At 40.2% G+C, this 20,478-nt stretch overlaps 1 pseudogene; it reads right to left on the minus strand.

Annotated features, from left to right (window-relative positions):
• Positions 1-16,029, minus strand: part of LOC104990184 — a 31,253-nt pseudogene extending 15,224 nt beyond the window's left edge.
• Between the last annotated feature and the right edge of the window lie 4,449 nt (positions 16,030-20,478).

The following is a 20,478-nucleotide window of genomic DNA, read 5'->3' on the forward strand; positions in this document are numbered from 1 at the left end:
AATATTTTTTCCTACCAGTAATCCCAGCCACAAGTACCCAGGAAGTGCAGAGTTCATCTTATGGCCCAGTCTGGCAGAGAAGCAAGTTCAAAATCCCATTCAACTCCTAAGCATAGCCTCCAGCATACGTGTATCAAAACAGCATATTGTACACATTAAATGGGCTTCTCCAGTGGCTCAGTGGTAAAGAATCTGCCTGCAATGCAGGAGACACAGGTTCGATCCCTGGGTCTGGAAGATCCCCTTGAGGAGGGCATGGCAACCCACTCCAGTATTCTTGCCTGGAGAATCCCATGGAGAGAGAAGCCTGGTGGGCTACAGTCCATAGGGTCCCAAAGAGCTGTACACAACTAAAGCAATTGAGCATGCATGCACACACACATTAAATACATAAAAAATTTCCAAGTTTTACTGAGGTATAACTGACAGGTAAAAACTTTTTAATTGAAATAGAAGAACTATCCAGACCAACTGGGCTTCTCTGATATACTCAGCTGGTAAAGAATCTGCCTGCAATGAGGGAGACCTAAGTTCAAACCTTAGGTTGGGAAGATCCCCAGAAAAGGAAACGGCTACCCACTCCAGTATTCTGGCCAGTATTCACATTAATTAGGCTAGCTTTAATAATTACAAAAAATTATAAAATACATATTGGCCACTATGTGGGTAAACAGGACCCCTGTACATTGCTCGTGGGAACATGACTACTGTAGTCACTGTGGAAAAGGCTGCCATACTGGGGGCCAGACCCAGCAGGATCCAGGGGTTTCGAAGGGGAGACAGCTTCAGCGATCAGGATACGATAGAGTTAAAGACATAAAGAGTGATCAAATAAGGATAGCTCAGTGAGAAAATTCAGTGGAGAAAAGAGGCTGAATAACTTGGTTTACGTGGAAAGCTAATAAAATTCCAAAATAAGGAATTTTCATCACCTACGTAGGCCACAGGCATCCTCCCATTCTCCTGAAGGAGAGGAGACACTAAGGCCTCCCTGGACAGATCTTAGAAGCCCAGGCATAATTAGTAGGCTTGACGAGCCTCCACGCTCCAGATGGGAATTCAGCCAGAAGGTGAGAGAAAGAATGACATGGGGAGACCAAGTTTCGGTGAACAAGGCCCGCACTTTATTTTCCAAAGTAGTTTTTATGCCTTAAGTTGTGCATAGAGAATAATGGAGGAAGGGGTAGAGTCAGCAGTAAGCCAGGCTTTCTTCCTGCAAACTTATCATATGCAAAAGTTTAGGTGAATTACATCATCTTCTGGCCAGGAGGCCTGTTAACATTTTAAGAAACTTATCTTTCTCTAAAGGTGATTATTCCAAAGTCAGGCACCAGCCTCCAAAAAAGCATTGGACAAAGCTGCATTCCTATAGGGCAAAGGTGAGGTGGGCTCAATCAAGAAAAGAATTAACTCAAGGGTCCAAGGTTACAAACATTAAAGCTACTACTTACATTCCTATACATCAATTATATTAATCAATACACTCTCAGGGACACAGTAGGTAAGGGATATGGAAACTTAGGAGCAAACATTGGCCCAACAAGTGAAAAACCCTTCACCAATACAATTTCTAATCAATCTTTTAACTGCTCAAAGGAATCTGTATTTATACAGTTTAGAAGATCTCATGCCTCTCACAGTTGGGAGACTCTGAACAATCACATGTGGCTGTAAGAACCTGTTCAGGCAGGCTAGAGGACTTCCAAAGGAGCTTGTAGGTTGAAACACTCTTGTCACACCCAGGAACTTTATTAACTGGAGCTGTATGTTAACTCTTTTTCAGACAGAGGTGGTGGGGGACAGCCCCCCATAAAGTCAGAGGTGTAGGTGAGAGCATAAAGCAGTAAAGTAGTCAGACTCTGGTTTTGGGGGTAGATGCTCGAGAATTTCCAGGGGGACTCCTGAGGCTTGATCCCGCCTTTGCATATGCCGAGCCTCCTTCCTCATGACCTTTGCCACGGGCAGAGTTCCTCATGCTGGCTCCTGGCATTGCCAGTTCCTCAAAATTAGACATAAAATTGCCACATAGCTCATCAATTCTACTCCTATAAATACACCCCACAAAAATGGAAAAATGTCCATCAAAAACTTGTACACAAATGTTTACAGTAACACTATTCATAAAACTCAAAGAAACAGAACAGATGTCCATCAATAGATGAATGGATTAAAAAATTATAATATGTGCAAAAATTCAATATTATTCATCCATAAAAGAAAATAACAAAGTACTGATACATGCAACTTAGATGAACCTCCTAAATACTATACTAGGTGAAAGAGCTAGAAACAAAAGGGACAATGCTGTGAGACCTTTCATATGATATATACATAATAGGCAAATTCATAGAGATATAAAGCAGATAACAGGTTAACACAAGATGTGTTAGTGATCATTTACTGGGAGCATATGTTCCTGCAGAGTGATGGAAAAGTTTTGAAATTAGAGAGAGCAAGTAATCACACAATATTGTGAGTGCAATAAATACCACTAAATTGTACACTTTAAATGGATAACTGTATGGTATGTGAATTTCATCTTATTTTTTAAAATGACATTACTCCACAAACTGATCTACAGATTTCCTACAATCCCTATCAAAATCATTACTGTCTTCCTGGCAAAAATTGATGAGTTTATCCTATAATTAGTCTGAAAATTCAGGGCACTCAGAATAGCCAAAATATTCTTAAAAATTAACAACAAAGTTAGAGGACTCACACTTCTCAATTTCAAAGCTAACTATAATACAATGCTGGTAATTAAGAAGAACAGATAATGTGTTATGGTATAATATTTTCATATAGACGATTGGAAAAGATTTGCGATTACACAAATAAACCCTTCCACTGATTTTTGACAAAGGTGCCATGATGGTTCGTGGGAGGAAAACAGTCTTTTCAACTAATGGTGCAGGGTTCAGAGTCTCAGATACCAGCCTCGAACTCCATATCTATGACAATTCATTTTACTTTACATTCAATTAAGGCTTCTCTCTTTCATTCACCTACTCTTTCCCATCATACACCTTTGCACCTCTATATACACTATTCACCCATCTGAAATTCCTTTCCTTCTCCTTCATGCAAACATATTAAATTTATTTTCAACCACCTGACATGCAGAAGTCCAGCTAGATTAAGCCATTCTCTTCCATTCCCTCAAACAGTGTGTGCAGAGATCATGCCCATCTTCATATTATACTACGATATTTGTATTTTATACCTTGTTTGTAATTATTTATTTTTCACCTGAAGAGTCATTCTGACTCTTCTTGGGTATACTCAGTTCAACTCAGTTCAGTCACTCAGTCGTGTCCTACTCTTTGAAACCCCATGAATCACAGCATGCCAGGCCTCCCTGTCCATCACCAACTCCCGGAGTTCACTCAAACTCATGTCCATCGAGTTGGTGATGCCATCCAGCCATCTCATCCTCTGTTATCCCCTTCTCCTCCTGCCCCCAATCCCTCCCAGCATCACGGTCTTTTCCAATGAGTCAACTCTGTCAACTCTTCACATGAGGCAGCCAAAGTATTGGAGCTGCAGCTTTAGCATCAGTCCTTCCAATGAACACCCAGGACTGATCCCCTTTAGGACTGGTTGGACCTCCTTGCAGTCCAAGGGACTCTCAAGAGTCTTCTCGAACACCACAGTTCAAAAGCATCAATTCTTCAGCGCTCAGCTTTCTTCACAGTCCAACTAGTACCCAAAAAGCAAGATCAATTTTTCCATTTATTTAAAAGTTAAATACTGTATCTTTCATAATGCTTAGTGCATACAATACATGCACACAATAGACACTTAAAATGCTTATTGGCATTACTTACTTGATCACTGAAACTTTCCTAGTAAATTCAAAACTATTCAATGAATTGCAAAATGCACAAGCAATCAAAGAACTGAGCTGTCATTAACATTTTACCTGCTCCATTTTGATCAGAAAACAATCAATAAAGTCTCGAGGATTGTTAATGTCCAGGGATGCTTGGTGTTTCCTTATTTGCTCCAAAAAATAATTTTGTGAATAAGCAGCATTTTTAAGTACTCTGTTATGACTCCCAGGGAAACAATCTAGGAGAGCAGGGCAAGTATTGCAGATCTAGAAGACAAAGCAGTAGTTTCTTAAATAAAAAACACTTAGTGAAGACTTATTTAATATGCCAAGCCCTGGTTAACAACTGTGGTATAAATATTAATATAATATGGTCTCTGTATTGAGAGAAATTTTCACTTCACAAATACATAATTTTCTATGTTGACAGATGTATTTGAGGGAGAAAATTATGACCCTGGATCAAATATGATAATTTTTTCCTATATTCATATATCATGTTTATATGAGTATAGGCTTCCCTTGTGGCTCAGATGGTAAGGAGTCTGCTTGCAGTGCAGGAGACCTAGATTCGATCTCTGGGTCGGGAAGATCCCCTGGAGGAGGTCATGGCAATCCACTCCAGTATTCTTGCTTGAAGAATCCCATGGACAGAGAAGCCTGGTGGGCTACAGTCCATGGGGTCACATAGAGTTGGGCATGACTGAGTGACTAACACATACACAAATATGTTGACAGATGCATTTGAGGGAGAAAATTATGACCATGGATCAAATATGATAATTTTTTCCTACACACATATATCATGTTTATTGCATAAATGCATTTTTATCTCAATTCTCTCATATTTTACCTCAATTCTTCCTTACCATCATGATATATAGGATGATATGAAATACTATGATTTACATTTGTAGATGACAAGAGAATTTAAACAACCTGAAAAGAACACAGAGCTGGTCTTTGATGTTTCTACTTCTGCCTCATATACTCAAACATAAAATCAATATTTTAGGGCTGAAAGGATCCTAAAGAACCAGGAAACACAACAATATTTTATGGATAAAGTAACTGGGCACCAGCGGAATTAAGTGATTTCTGTGATGTCTCTTAGGCAGAGGGTAGAACATAGCTTAGCACAGGCTACGCCTGTAGTGTTTGTTTATGTTTCTTATACACACAAAAACAATCATTTTGTCATTCCCAAAGCAATTATCTTGTAGGTTAAGATGCCAAATGAAGCATCAAGATCTCCCTCCTATCCTAGTTGTCCTCTGCTAGCACTCTCCCCTTTGAAGGAGATATTCTCCTCCTTACCAAATGCAGATATTTCTGTCAACTTATGTGCTTAAGTAGCAACTGTGTGTGTGTGTGTGTGTGCGCGCGCTAAGTTACTTCAGTTGTGTTTGACACTTTGTGACCCCATGAACTGTAGCCTGACAGGCTCCTCTGTCCATGGGATTCTCCAGGTGAGAATACTGGAGTGGGTTGCCATTCCCACCTTCCTGACCCAGGGATGGAACCTGCATCTCTCACATCTCCTGCACTGCAGATGGATTCTTTACCCATGAGCCACCGGGAAAGCCCTAAATAGCAACTAAGTGGTATGAAATTAAAGTATCTCCTTCCATATCAATAAACAAGAAATGTCATAGCCATTAGTGATTTCTGGCCTCCAAATGTAAATGAGGGCTCCCAAAACTGAGATCTGACAGATGCTGCCACCCCCCAAGATGACTGCTGAGGAGCTGGGGGAAGTCAAGAAGAAACTCAAAGAGGCTGCCACTCCTCCAGGTGAAAAAGGAAACCGGATTTGGCCCCAGAGAGCTGACATGCATATGAAAGGAATGAATTCAGTGATCCGAGAGGCTTGCATCTTCTCATACACAGAATGCTAAATTCCTTAACTTGATATCTGATCTTTGATGTTCAGACTGCTTGCTCCCTTTGTTGCAAACATATATATAGTCTGACTCCCCCTCCTGCCTCCTTGGAGCAATTTTCTCAGATGTGGTCACCCGCACTCAGAGTCCTAACCATGCCCACCAAATAAAATAACTCTCTACTTTCAAGATGTAACTATATTTTTTTAGTCAACAGTGGAGATTGAATGACAAGACTTGTGAGTAATGGGAGCCTTTCCAGAAGGACCTAGAAGTCCTTCAATTGCTGCAGGCATCCCTTTGGAGAAGTTACCAAAGTAGTTTCTGGAAGTTGGTGTGAAAAACCACTGAACAGTGTCAACAGGACTGAACTGCAGTTCTGTTTTCTGGGCAAGCATTTTCTTGTCTATCATCAAAGGGCTCAACCATCAGCCCCAGATGAGCACTCCATGATGCTAAGCTCTAGGCAGGACTGCACTCTTCACAATTTCACCTCACAGTTTGGTGTATAGAGATCTGGACCTCATGGAGAAAACAGCAGAAATGATTGTTAGGGGAAGCACATTGATTGAAACAGCCCACCCTGGCCAGGCACCATAGTAACCATTTGCATGAGCTGTTTTATGACACGAGGTTCCTGGTAAGGAACAGGGAACTAATAAGCCTCCACCAACCAGAAGAGTTCTGGAAAGGTCAAAAGGAGACACCACCTGTGTTGGGGATTTTCTCCCCGGGACTTGGAAGCGACAAACCTGAAAGAAGGACACTCAGACAGTCTCTTGCAAGGACTGACAAGTTTATTTCTGTAGTCAAGCCTTTTTATAGAAGCAGGAACAAAGAGCTTAGAGTATACAGCCAGCAGAACGCGTACAGGGTTAACACCTAATCAGTAAAAATATTTCAAGGACAGTGCGCTCTAAGTGACCCATGTGCTTATCCCATAACCCGTTTCTCAAGCAACATCCTTAATGTTTATTATTAAATCTTGGCGCCAGGCATAACCAAAGAAGGGAGATGTTTTTCTGCCCGAGCATATCAAGCCGGGGTATTTCTGGCCCTTCGCCATTTTCCCAAGGACTTCCTCCAACCGGCTATTTTGTACTGGGCTTCCCAACAACCTGTCCGACCACCTCCCAGAATCCTTCTCTCTGACATCCATCTTGGCTGAACAAGGCATGCACCACCAGGAGGGACTCTGAGGCAGAATGATTGGCTAAGGACAACCTGGAAACTAATCCCATCACCGTAAAACCCAAGACTGCAAGCCATTTTGTTAGGGGAAGCACACTGAAACTGCCCACCCTGGCCAGGCACCATAGTAACTATTTGCATGAGTTGTTTTATGACAGGAGATCTTGATAAGGAATACGGAACTAATAAGTATGGGAAAGGTTGAAAGGAGACACTGCATGTCTGTCCACTTCCCAGAATCCCTCTCACTAGCATCCATCTTGGCTGAGCAATGCGTGCGCCACCAGGAAAGACTCTGAATTAGAATGATTGGCCAAAGACCACCCAGAAACTAATCCCATCACCATAAAACCCAAGACTTCCAGCCACGAGGCAGAGCTGTTCTCCTGGGTTCCCTTACCCTACTGCTCTCCACCCGGGTGCCCTTTCCCAATAAAATCTCTTGCTTTGTCAGCACATGTGTCTCCTCGGACAATTCATTTCTGAGTGTTAGACAAGAGCCCAGTTTTGGGCCCTGGAAGGGGTCCCCCTTCCTACAACAATTTGACAGAGCAGTTCTGGGTTCCCTTACACTACTGCTCTCCACCCGGGTGCCCTTTGCCAATAAAATCTCTTGCTTTGTCAGCACATGTGTCTCCTCAGACAATTCATTTCCGAGCGTTAGACAAGAGCCTAGTTTCAGGCCGTGGAAGGGGTCCTCCTTCCTACAACAATTCCTCAAGAAGAAAGGACCCTGGCCTCACCTGAACCTATGGAGAGCTCAGAATCCTAAAGTTTTGATTCAACTTTTCCATTAGACTTAGAAAAGTCTGATCTTTATAATCAAAACGGTTCTGGAAAATAATGGAGCAGATCACATTGCAGGGAGCACAGCACAGGATGAAAGTGGGATTGCAGGGTGAGGCTAAAAAATCAGAAACAATTTTAAGACACCATTGAAGTATACAGATGAAACATTTGGTGTTTGTGATAACATGTGAAAGTTGTTTTAGAAACTTTAAACAATATCATATCTATGAATTCCCTTAACAAATATTCCACAAGCATAAAATCAATACTTCACTTTTAATTTAAAATGAGTAGATTTCAGCACAGGTAATTAAATAATGGGTTTTTTATTTAAAAAACATTTTTCACATGTTTTTTATTATTCAATTCACTTCCGCTGCCTTTTCTTGTACCCTTTTCACCCAAGATGACTGTTAATTTGAAGAGAAAATGGTGAAAATTAAAGAGGTCATTTAAAAATACCATTTAGTAACTAAAATTATGAGTGCTGTCTATCATCTGTCTGGAAAGCCTGTAGGAAATTAAGCACTGATATACAAAGGAGAATAATTAGGGACCTCAAAATATTTTTTGCTTAATGAACGGCTGAAAGAATCACATGTAGAATCAGAAGAGGAGAAGCTAACATGAGAGAGTTGTGGTTCATAAGGTTCAAGCCTCTGGGCTCATTGAATTCATTCCTTTTATATGCACCTTTAGCTATCTGGAGCCAAATCCTGTTTCTTGATTGTTTACATCCTTAATTCCTGGTTTACAGTCAGAGGTGGCAGATGTGGCAAATGGCTGCTTCCTGCATCCACCGCCCCCGCCCCCACCACCACCACCACCACACTCCCAGCTCCTCAGCAATCACCGTGGGGGGTGGTGGCATCTGTTAGATCACAGCCATTGTGGTCCCTTTTGAGAGCCCTCACTTTTGGAGGCCCAAAATCGCTGAAGGCTGTGACATTTCTTGCCCTCCAATATGGCAAGAAATATTTTATTTCACAGTTTTAATAAATTCTCATTTTTTCCCCATCATTTAAATCAAGTTAATCATATTTCCAATGAAGGGCTCACTGTTTTTTTTTTTTATCTGAAGTATAGCTGAGTTACAATATATTAGTTTAAGGTGTACAACTGAAAATGCGATTCAATACTCTTTATTGGTGAACTTAATATATATGAGTGGGAATTTAAAGCACAGGAAGAGAAAAGGAAAAAATGTAGCTCAAAAAGTCAGTCACTGAAATCAAGCAAGATCTCTAAAACAAAGGAGACTCAGTTGGGGGAGGCAACCAGCTCTTTATCTACTCCTGTGGCTGTTTATCTGAGACAGTCAGGTTTGGATGCCCCTTTGAAATGGATGCCTCAGCCATCAAGGATCAAATCTGACACTTGCATTACAAAATAGTGGGAAAATTGTCAAGATTTATATATACTCCAAACCCACTCCAGTGTTCTTGCCTGGAGAATCCCAGGGACCGGGGAGCCTGGTGGGCTGCCGTCTATGGGGTCACACAGAGTCGGACACAACTGAAGCGACTTAGCAGCAGCATATATACTCCAAATTAGAAAATGCAAATCAGAAGCAAGAAATATCACCTATTCTATCTGTTAGAAAAGGGGAAGTCGCTCAGTCGTATCCAACTCTTTGTGACCCCATGGACTGCAGCCCACCAGGCTCCTCCGTCCGTGGGATTTTCCAGGCAAGAGTATTGGAGTGTGGTGCCAATAGGCACTATCCAAAAAAAAAAAAAGAAGGATGAAGGGATAGAAGGAAGGAGAGGGAGGGAGTGGAGAAGAAAATAACAACTGTTGGTGAGGGTGGGGAGGTAGAATACTATTACCAGAAGCTCCTATGGAAAACACTAGGATGGTTTCCCAAGTAATTAAAACTAGAATTACCATATTACCCAGCAATCCCCTTTCTGAGTTTCTATTCAAAAGAACTGACGCAAACTTTCAAAGTGATATTTGTATTTCCATAACCTTAAAAGTTGAGGTAAAACAATCTAAATAGCCCCCAATGATTAATGAATAAAAAAAACATATAAATATAAATACTGGAATAGTATTCAGCCATAAAAATGAAACAAATCTTCCCACATGATACAACATAGATGAACCTTGAGCCAACTGTACTAAGTAAAAAAAGCCCATCACAGTAGGACAAAGGATTCATGATTCCCCTTAGATGAAGTATCTAAATGAGTCAAACTTACAAAAACAAAAAGTATCCATTTGGCCAAAAACTTCCTTTGTTGAAGTAAAAAGAAAAGACATCTTTCATTTTCACCAAGATCTTTATTGAACAACATACTCACCATTTGTTCCCCTACCTTCTGCAATTTTTCACGCAACTTCATACTTCCATCTTCCTAAAACTTTTTGGTTTTGAGCAAAAAAATGTTCCAGGTGTCCTTTACAGTCTTCCAGGGAACTGAAAATTTTTGCATTAAGAGAATTTTGTAAAAACCAAAATAAATTGATATCTGAAGGTGCAATGTCCAGTGAGTATGGCAGCTGAATCAGAACTTCCCAGCCGAACTTTAAAAGTTTCTTCCTGGTCATCAAAGAAACATGTGGTTTTGCATTATCCACATGGATATTTATGCATTTTCAGTTGAGTAATTCCAGACATTGTTCACCAAGTGCTAACTGGAAGCAGTACTTGTGGGAATTAATAGTTTGGTTTTCCAGAAGGAGCTCATAATAGAGTTTCATCATAAACATAACATTACCTTCTTTGCATGAAGACTGGCCTTTGGTGTGGTTGATGGTGATTCATTTTGCTTGCTTCATAATCTCTTCCATTCCACATTATTTTTCAGTATCCACTTTTCATCACTGATCATAATTTGTTTTAAAAATGAATGTTTTTATTACGTTTAAGTAGAGAGTTGCATGTGGAAATACGGTCAAGGTTTTTTTCCCATACCTTATGTGGAACCAAATCATCTATGTGATTAACATAACCAAGCTGGTGCAAATGATTTTCAATGCTTAATTTGGATATTTTGAGTATTTTGTCTGTCTTCCACCTGGATTGTTCTCAATAATTGATCACTATCAACTTCAGTTGATCTACCTTATCAGGAATTATCATCCAGCAAGAAATCTCCAACATGAAAATTTGCAAACCATTTTTCACATGTTCGATCCATTATAGCACCTTCTCCAAACACTACACAAACCCTTTTTGTGCTTCAGTTACGTTTTTACCTTTCTTGAAATAATAAAGCATCACATGGCAAAAAAGTTGCATTTTCTTCCATCTTCAATATTCAAATAGCTACACAAAAATTCACTTTCTGCCATTAGCATGGTATCATCTGCATATATGAGGTTGTTATTTCTCCTGGCAATCTTGATTTCAGATTGTGATTCATCCAGCCTGGAATTCACACCAGGGAATCCCGAACTCTGCATAGAAGTTAAATAAGCAGGGTGACAATATACAGCTTTGTTGTACTCCTTTCCCAATTTTTAACAGTACGTGTTCCATTTTCGCTTCTAATCATTGCTTCTTGACCTGTATACAGGTCTCTCAGGAGATGAATAAGGTGGTCTGGTATTACCATTTCTTTAAGAACTTTCCATAGTTTGTTGTGATCCACACAGTCAAAGGCTTTAGTGTAGTCAATAAAGAAGACGTAGATGTTTTTCTGGAACTCTCTTCCTTCTCCGTGGTCCAAAAAATGTTGGCAATCTGATCTGTTTCAGATTGCCTTCCTCTGCCTCTTCAAAACCCAACTTGTACATCTGGAAGTTCTCAGCTCACATACTGCTGAAGCCTAGCTTGAAGAATTTTGTGCATCACCTTGGTAGCATATGAAATTGTATGGAAGTCTGAACATTCTCTGGTATTGCCTTTCTTTGGGATTGGAATGAAAACTGACCTTTTCCAATCCTGTGCCCAATGCTGAGATTTCCAAATTTACTGATATACCGAGTGCAGCACTTTAACAGCAATCATCTTTAGGATTTTAAATAGCTTAGCTGGAATTCTATTACCTCCATTAACTTTGTAGTAATGCTTCCTAAGGCCCACTTGACTTCACACTCCAGGATGTCTGGCTCTAGTGAGTGACCACACCATTGTGGTTATTCAGGTCATTAAGACCTTTTTTGTACAGTTCTTCTGTGTATTCTTGCTACCTCTTCTTAATCTCTTCTGCTTCTGTTAGGTCCTTACCGTTTCTGTCCTTTATTGTACCCATCTTTGCATGAAATGTTCCCTTGTCATTCCAGTTTTCTTGAGGAGATCTTCTATTATTTTCCTCTCTTTCTTTGCATTGTTCATTCAAGAAAGCCTTTTTATTTCCCCTTGCTATTCTCTGGAACTCTGCATTTAGTTGGGTATATCTTTCCCTTTCTCCCTTGCCTTTCACTTCTTTTCTTTCCTCAGCTATTTTTAAAGCCTCCTCAAACAACCACTTTGCCTTCTTGCATTTCTTTTCCTTTGGTATGATTTTGGTCCCTGTCTCTTGTACAAGGTTACAAACCTCCATCCATAGTTATAATGTGCACTTAATTTGTTAAGATCATAGATATCATGTTATATCATTTTTTTAATACAAATTTTTGTAAAATGTTGGAACAAATGGTTAAGGTATGGAATTATGCCAGGCTTCATTAAGGAGCTTCTACACCAGGTCCCTTTTAAATTATAGAGATCTAAGTTTAAAACAACTTTTATTTTGGCTAGATAGATAAAGGGTAATTTTGAAAGCCTTGGGCATTTCTTTGTCAATATGTGATTCACAGTAAATCCAATTCAAGTCTTTCATTTAATATAGAATAAAGAATTTTAAAACAGAATAATTTGAAATATGAGCTGAAAATCAGAGTCCTTGTGATAACCATTGTACAAGTCATTACACCTAGTAGTGGGAAGTAAATAATTACCATACATGTGTTACCAAAATCCAGTAAAGAGGGGGCAATGTTTAGCAAACTGAAAGCAAAGCCAAATTTCATTCAGAGAACACCAGGTAGCAGTTACTGATAATCCTAAAGTCGAGTTAAACCAAACATTTTCCAACTTGGTATTTGTGTATTTTGCAGAATTATGATGCAGCAAGTATTTATTCAAAATTTATAAATAACTGTATATATAAATCAGTATACTAAGTATTAAGTAACAAGAAATAATGAAAGCTGATATTTTTAAATGGTACCATCTGCACAGAGAAATCAAAATTGATAAGAACTGTGCTAAGATATGCCTAAGAAAATAAAACCATAGACAGTATTACTCTTGGTCAGAACTACAGGCCTGGGCTCTCAGATGCATCTGTGATGCTTAATATATAAATATAGTTCAATTACATAATATACAAGTCACACGTTTCATGCTACATAAGAGCATGATGAGGTCATTCCAACCCTGTCCACTTAACAAATATTCCCTGCTGAAAGGCTCTGATATAGACAACCACATTTATGCTATGGTAAAACAATGTTATCTAATGCTTTCAGGAAGTAATTCAAAACCATTCCTTGTGACTTCTGACTTGAAAAGAAGTTCAGGATTACAATTAAATAACCAATATCCACACTGTATGCACAGTTATGGGAGTACACATATGACAAGCACAGATACACAAAACCTCCCTTGGCTTTCTCTTCTTCACACTTCTCCCTCCACAGAAGGGCTGACAACCACAACCCATGTGAAAGATGTGGCCTCTCCTGAAATGTTTCCAAGGATGTCAACAGAGAAGACAGCAGTCTGTTAAGGTCAGAGTTACAGAGCACAGAATCACCCACCGTTGGTTTTTCGCAGCTCCTCCACCAGGCAGCGCGCTTCCTCTTGAACGCGGTCCTCGACGCTCTACTCCCCCATCCTGAAATTCCGCAGCGTCATGAGGGAGAAGCGCCTGGTCTCCTTCCATCTCTTCCCGCTGCTGAAGAGGATTCCTGCCGGGAGGAGAAACAGAAACTAGGAGGGAGGCCCTAGGCAAGGAGGAGTGAGCTTACAGTTGGCAGCCTTTCAGGTAGACCAACATCTGCTGCCAGGTTCTTCAAATTCCTCTAATCTACCCTCTCCACCCCCAATGCCAATGCTGAACACACACACAAGTACACCTACCATGGCCTTCACTAATTCTTTCAGGCAATGGGAGACTGCCTCTTCCAGAGAACTCTTCTCCCAAATCAGAGTTTCCTTCACTGCTTCATATCCATACAACACCACGGTGGGCTTCATGCCAAAATACACAGTGAACACAGGGCCACAGACTTCTGAGAGCTGGGAAAGGAGGTGCATGTAATAGCAAAATAGGTCACAACTTGATAAAATATAATACCTGACTCAGAATATATTATCATCACACTTTTACATTTCTATTCTTCTACAAACAGCCTAACATATTTCTGAATACATAAGTATTATAGTAATTGTTACAGTTTCCACTTAGATGGGACTCAAGTAACTGGTACACAGATTGTAATTAATCCACATATCAACACCATCAGCAGGTTTATTTGCCCCAACTTATAAATAAGGAAACTGAGGTTGAGGATTTCATTTCCAGAGTTCCATGGATATATATAGAAGATTCAAATTTGAAACCCTTCTTATCAATCTCTGATTCTTGAGCAATGTATCAACCCTCCAGGCCCACCTTTAAACCAACAGCCACCTGCCTGCTTCAGAATCACCACAGGGCAGTCATTAGAATTCTGATTCTGTAGCCCAAAGATGAATATTAGAAATCTGTATTTTAAAAAATAAGTGCAGATAACTCTAATGCCCAGCACAGTTTGAGATCCACTGGTATTAGTAAAACAGAAACAACAGAAGCATCATAGAGACAGTGCCAGGACATGCAGCATCTCATGGAAGAACAACTTCTTCCAGACTGCAGCATTCACAGGGTACAGACACCAGCTTCCTCAAGAATGTAAATCAATGCTCTTACCACCAACTGGGCCCTGACTGACAACTTTTTCTTTCATTCACTCATGCTGGCTCTGATTCCAAGCTAATTTCTTAACCTCAAGCACAATGCCCTTTTTCAGAAAAGTCCTATTTTTCTGGCCATCTGAAGGAAACACATAGCTTATATAGTATATGACTTCTGGAAGAAAATCTTAAATCACAAAACACTTCACTTACCATTTACCTTCTGTCCCAAATCATAGCAAATGGCTATGAAACAAAGAAGGGAAGCAATACTCCCAGCTTTTGACACTTTTATTTCAACCATACAAAGAGCTAAACATTTCTCTACTCACAAACTCTACTTTGTCCCTCTATTTATGACAATGACATACCTGAAAAGGCAAGAAAAGTAACAGTATTTACAGGGACTAATTTGCTACACAAGGACCTATTTTGACAATGTGCCCCCAGAAATATGTATTAGTATCATATGTGTGTGTTAGTCAGCTCAGTTCAGTTGCTCATTCATGTCCAACTCTTTGCGACCCCAAGGACTGCAGCACACCAGGCTTCCCTGTCCATCAGCAATTCCCAGAGCTTGCTCAAACTCATATCCATCAAGTTGGTGATGCCATCCAACCCATTTCATCGTCTGTTATCCCCTTCTCCTTCTGCTTTCAATCTTTCCCAGCATCAGGGTCTTTTCCAGTGAGTCAGTTCTTCACATCAGGTGGCCAAAGTATTGGAGTTTCAGCTTCCAATGAATATTCAGGACTGATTTCCTTTAGGATTGACTGGCGTATCAGTCAGTCATGACCAACCCTTTGCGACCCCATGGACTATAGCCTGCCAAGCTCCTCAGTCCATGGAATTCTCCTGACAAGAATACTGGAATGGGTAGCCATTCCCTTCTTCAGGGGATCTTCCTGACCCAGGGATGGGATCGAACCTTGGTGTCCCACATTGTAAGCAGATTCTTTACTCTCTGAGCCACCGTGCATGCATGCTAAGTTGCTTCAGTCGTGTCCAACTCTTTGTAACCCTATGGACTGTAGCCTCCTCTGTCCATGGGATCCTCCAGGCAAGAACACTGGGGTGGGTTGCGGTGCCTTCCTCCAGGGGATCTTCCCAACCAGGGATCAAACCTGAGTCTCTTAAGTCTCCTGAATTGACAGGCGGGTTCTTTACCACTAGCACCACCTGGGAAACCCCAGGGCAGCCCATTAGTGTCATAACTGGGCTTAATTTACTTACTGTTTGCTAGCCACTGGAGGAGCATAAAACCTACTTACATTGCTTAAGGATTTGCTGATGTCATTAACATCTAACTGTAGGGTATTTCCAAGAATTGGGAGAGGAGTAGGTCCGGGCAGGAGCTTCCCTTTCCCAGAGCTCTGTTTCCAGAGGGACAGGAGAAGCAGACAGGAGAAATAGAGCACCAGGACCACAGCCAGATCCATCGACACCTTCTCTTCTCATTCTGAAGATTGTGAGCCTGAAATGTAAAGCTTTTATAACAGTCTCTGCTAATTCAATTTGCACCTGTAAAGAGATCAATCAATTATACCCACTTTGTACTCTATATTCTGTGGGATTTAGCCACTCTGACAAAAACAAAAACAAACTGTTCTTTGGACTTGTTTTCTCTGTGTCCAATGATGACTCTAGAGATTCTGGTTTATTTGTACTGGGTTGGGGTCCAGGTATTGCTAATTAAAAAATTAAGTGGTTCTAACACACAACCAGGATTGAGAATTATTGACATAAATAGTTTGATGCCAAAAAAGGCTCAATACTCTGGACTGGAGTCAACGACCAGTTGGGAATTTATGATTTTGAGGAATATCAGTGTATTCTATGTTTTTTATATTTTAAAGAGTATCTTGTAATGTTATATCTAACACTATCTAATATACACATGTATCTAAAAATCTAATTTGTCCTTGAATATGCAAGATTTTAAAATATTTTAATGTACTATACTAACATTACAGCTGCCTATACATAAAACAGCTAATGATGACATAGTTAAGATAATTTAAAAATCAAAATGAAGTTAACTATAGTCCTGGCCACCAGAATGGAAATGGGTCGCCATAGTGGATATGGTTTCAGACATATTTCTGCATATCTGAGAATCTGAATTTTCAGAACTGTATCAAACTCAAGGATACCACTAGCCATTTTCAAAACAATATATGGGCAGTGTCTGCTTAATGGGCAGTATTTCTTTCTGGAGTGATAAAAATATCTTGGAATTAGATAATGCACAATGTTGTGAATACACTAACACTGTCTAAATGGTGTTCTAAATGGGTAAAGTGTCACCTTTTAAAAAAAGAAAATAGTATATGCTAGCTGCCGCCTTGGAGAAGGCAATGGCACCCCAGTCCAGTACTCTTGCCTGGAAAATCCCATGGACGGAGGAGCCTGGAAGGCTACAGTCCATGGGGTCGCTGAGGGTCAGACGCAACTGAGTGACTTCAATTTCACTTTTCACTTTCATGCATTGGAGAAAGAAATGGCAACCCACTCCAGCGTTCTTGCCTAGAGAATCCCAGGGACGGGGGAGCCTGGTGGGCTGCGGTCTATGGGGTCGCACAGAGTTGGACACGACTGAAGCGACTTAGCAGCAGCAGCAGCAGCTGCCGCCTTGTAGTTTCAAGTACCCACACACTCCATTCTGTAATCATTTTGAACCTCAACCTACCCTTGCTTAACCATTAATCCATGCAGCTCCAATCCCAGTTCTTGACAAATAATTTATGTAACCTTGTGTTTTTTACGTTGTTAAGCGTCCCCTACCTCGTAGTCCAGTACGTAGTCCAGTAGAACACAATTCAAGATCTTCTTCAATTTGTGTCTCCTAGGCTACAGTCCTAATAAACCTCAATTAAACACGTGTTTATTTCAACCAGGTCTCCATTCTTGGAATTTCTGGTTAACATTAACATAATTCAAACAATTTGAATGGCCAAACAGAAATAAAGTAATTAGCTAAGCAAATTTACATGCCTTTTACCTTGATATTTTCCCCTGCCCACAAAAAAAAAAAGAAAGAAAGAAAAGAAATATACTGGAAATAGGGTTTATTATTTTGTATTTTTTCAAATGGGGGAAAGAGAGATTCTGGGAGAACAAGAAGCCTGTCCTGTGTCACAATGCTCATAATTAATAAAACTAAGATTTAATTTAAGTTCTTCTGATGTCCATCAGTTATAATGCACTCACACCATAGTTGCCTCAAGAACAAATTTAGCAGGACAGCTAAAACCCTGTGGATACAAATAGTCAATAAGCAGTTTATAGTAAGGAACAGAAGAGAGTTTTATTCAAGCAAACTTGAGGTCTATACCACAGAGACAGCCTCTTAATAGCTCTGAAAAATAGCTCTAGAGAAGCATGGTTTTCAGTACAGTTTTACAACTTATCAAAAAAAAAAAAATACACATCAAACATGACATGGGAACATTCCTTCAAAGTTTCAAAAGAGACAGATCAGCACTTGCTCAGAGAGTTAGTATGACTTTGGCATCTGGGAAGAGAGCCTTAACTTTGATGACATTTGAAGGGAGGCGTTGTATCCCTATCTTCAAAGTGGACATTCTTTACATCTGGATAATGCACTCTTTGAGAGTTAAAGCAGATATACAAGGTATGAAAACAGACCATAAGACAGGCTGTTCTAGTTATCATAAAGTTCATGTCAAATCATGTATAAGCCAGAATGACTTCCCATACCTGAATATGTGAAAGTTTCTTCCACTATCCCCATATACATTACTCTGAATATATACCCCACTGACCACAAAGTAACAGGCTTCACATTAAACAGATGTCTCCTACTTGAGTCCAAGGAAAAAAGAGTCACAGATTCTCAAAACAAGAAATCAAAAATAGGTATTCTCCCCTTTCCATCATTGCAGAGGTAAAACTTACTCAAGTAACTGAGGGAAGAGCCAATCTCAAGAATTTAGCAGGGAAAGCTTGAGAAACTATGACTCCAGCCTCCCAGCTGCTTCCAGACACAATTGCTTCTGTTGCCTTTTGAAGTCTGTCTTTGTCAGAAGCAACAGAATGAAGTTTGCACAGTGCTAACCAAAATTTTAGAAAAGACCTGATTGAAATAAAAAGGTGTCCACTGAGGGTTTGTTAGGACTGTAGCCCAGAAGACACAGGCTCAAGAAGCACTTGAATTGAGTTGCACTGGACTACAAAATGGTGGAGACTTATAAAGGGGAAGATTGCAAGAGTACGGTTAGACACATGAGTTACTTATCAAGAATCATAATTGGATATGGCAATGGGTAAAAGTTTCTGCTACATAAACATTGGTTGGGCTCAGAAACAGTTGCACAATTACAAGGGAAGACCTTTAGAACATAAGGGTGCAGCTGGCAGGTGTTGCTATGAACAGGGCTGATCCTGTCCTTGGGTCTGGTACAGGTCAAAGGGATTTCAAGTTCTCAGAGGTGCAGAGACATGTTGGAGACCAGATCCGCAATTGCCTCCTGTTTTTATATGCCTGAATTGTGATTGTGTTCAGTCACTAAGTCATGTCCAACTCTTTTGTGACCCCATGGACTGCAGCCCACCAGGCTCCTCTGTCCATGGGATTTCCTAGGCAAAAATATTGGAATGGGTTGCCATTTCCTCCTCCAGGGGGGTCTTCCTGACCCAGGGATTGAACCTGTGTCTCCTGCATTTCCTGCATTGGCAGGTGGATTCTTTACCACTAAGTCACCTGGGAATCCTGTGATTACTCCATTATAATTTCAATTTGTCATCAACAGCAAGGAAGGGAGATTTTACACAGAACAACACATATGGATTCAGTGGAGGATGGGAGGCAAGGACTTCATTAAACAGACCTACAGTGTGGAACCACTATAACATGCACACCAGAACAGGAGATGACAGTTGTCATGAAGATCTAAATACCACTGGAAAGGTAAACATCACTAGATCACAATGACGATGCTTTACAAACGTGTTCTACAACATACCATATTTGCTCAAAATTGATTAGTGAAGTTATCCCTAAACTCTTTTAGTAAGGCAAAACAAGTTTTTATTAAAAGCTAATACCTGGGAATTCCCTGGTAGCTCAGTCGATAAAGAATCTGCCTGCAGTGCAGGAGACCCAGGTTGGATCCCTGGGTCAGTAAGATCCCCTAGAGAAGGAAATGGCAACTCACTCCAGTAGTCTTGCCTGGGAAATCCCATGAACAGAGAAGCCTGGTGGGCTACAGTCCACGGGGTCTCAAAAGTCAAACATGACTTAGCGACTAAACCACCAAGAGCTAATTACAAAATGTTTTATTCCTCATGTTTACATGGATTCATATCTTATTTACATTAAACAGAGAATTTTCACACCATAATATCTCTTATGATTATCTCAATTACCTTTCCCAAAGGTAAAATTATTTCCAATTCATGGATGGGCCTTGGAGATTCAGTTCCTATGCTAAGGACACGGCACCCACAGGTGGTCGAGTTGAGACTGGAACCCACATCTCCAAGCAAACATTCAGTTCACCAGGGTCACCACACTTGCTGCATATGTACCATGATTCAATATTCTGTGACTCATCCTAGTCAATGAATTTTCAAATATGTCAATTGAGTTAATGAATACTGCACCAGCTGATTAAAGTAGGGGTCAGGAAAGTTTATTTTTGTAACCTATAAACTTGAATGAGTATGAGACATGGTGTACCTTTCAACCAGAAAAGAAGGAGAAGTAGTAACTTGTGCCTAACTTACAGAGGTCTAAACTCTACCTAAATTTGGATGAAATAAATTCAGTCAGTTTCTTTAGAGCAATTTTATTCCTTGAGAAATCAGTGTGCTTGCTCTGCTTAACATTCCTTCTGTTAAAGCCATTTCTTTTTATAGAGTAAAAG

The sequence above is a fragment of the Bison bison genome, unplaced genomic scaffold (genome assembly GCF_000754665.1).
Source record: "Bison bison bison isolate TAMUID 2011002044 unplaced genomic scaffold, Bison_UMD1.0 scf7180017864172, whole genome shotgun sequence".
Lineage (NCBI taxonomy): Eukaryota > Metazoa > Chordata > Mammalia > Artiodactyla > Bovidae > Bison > Bison bison.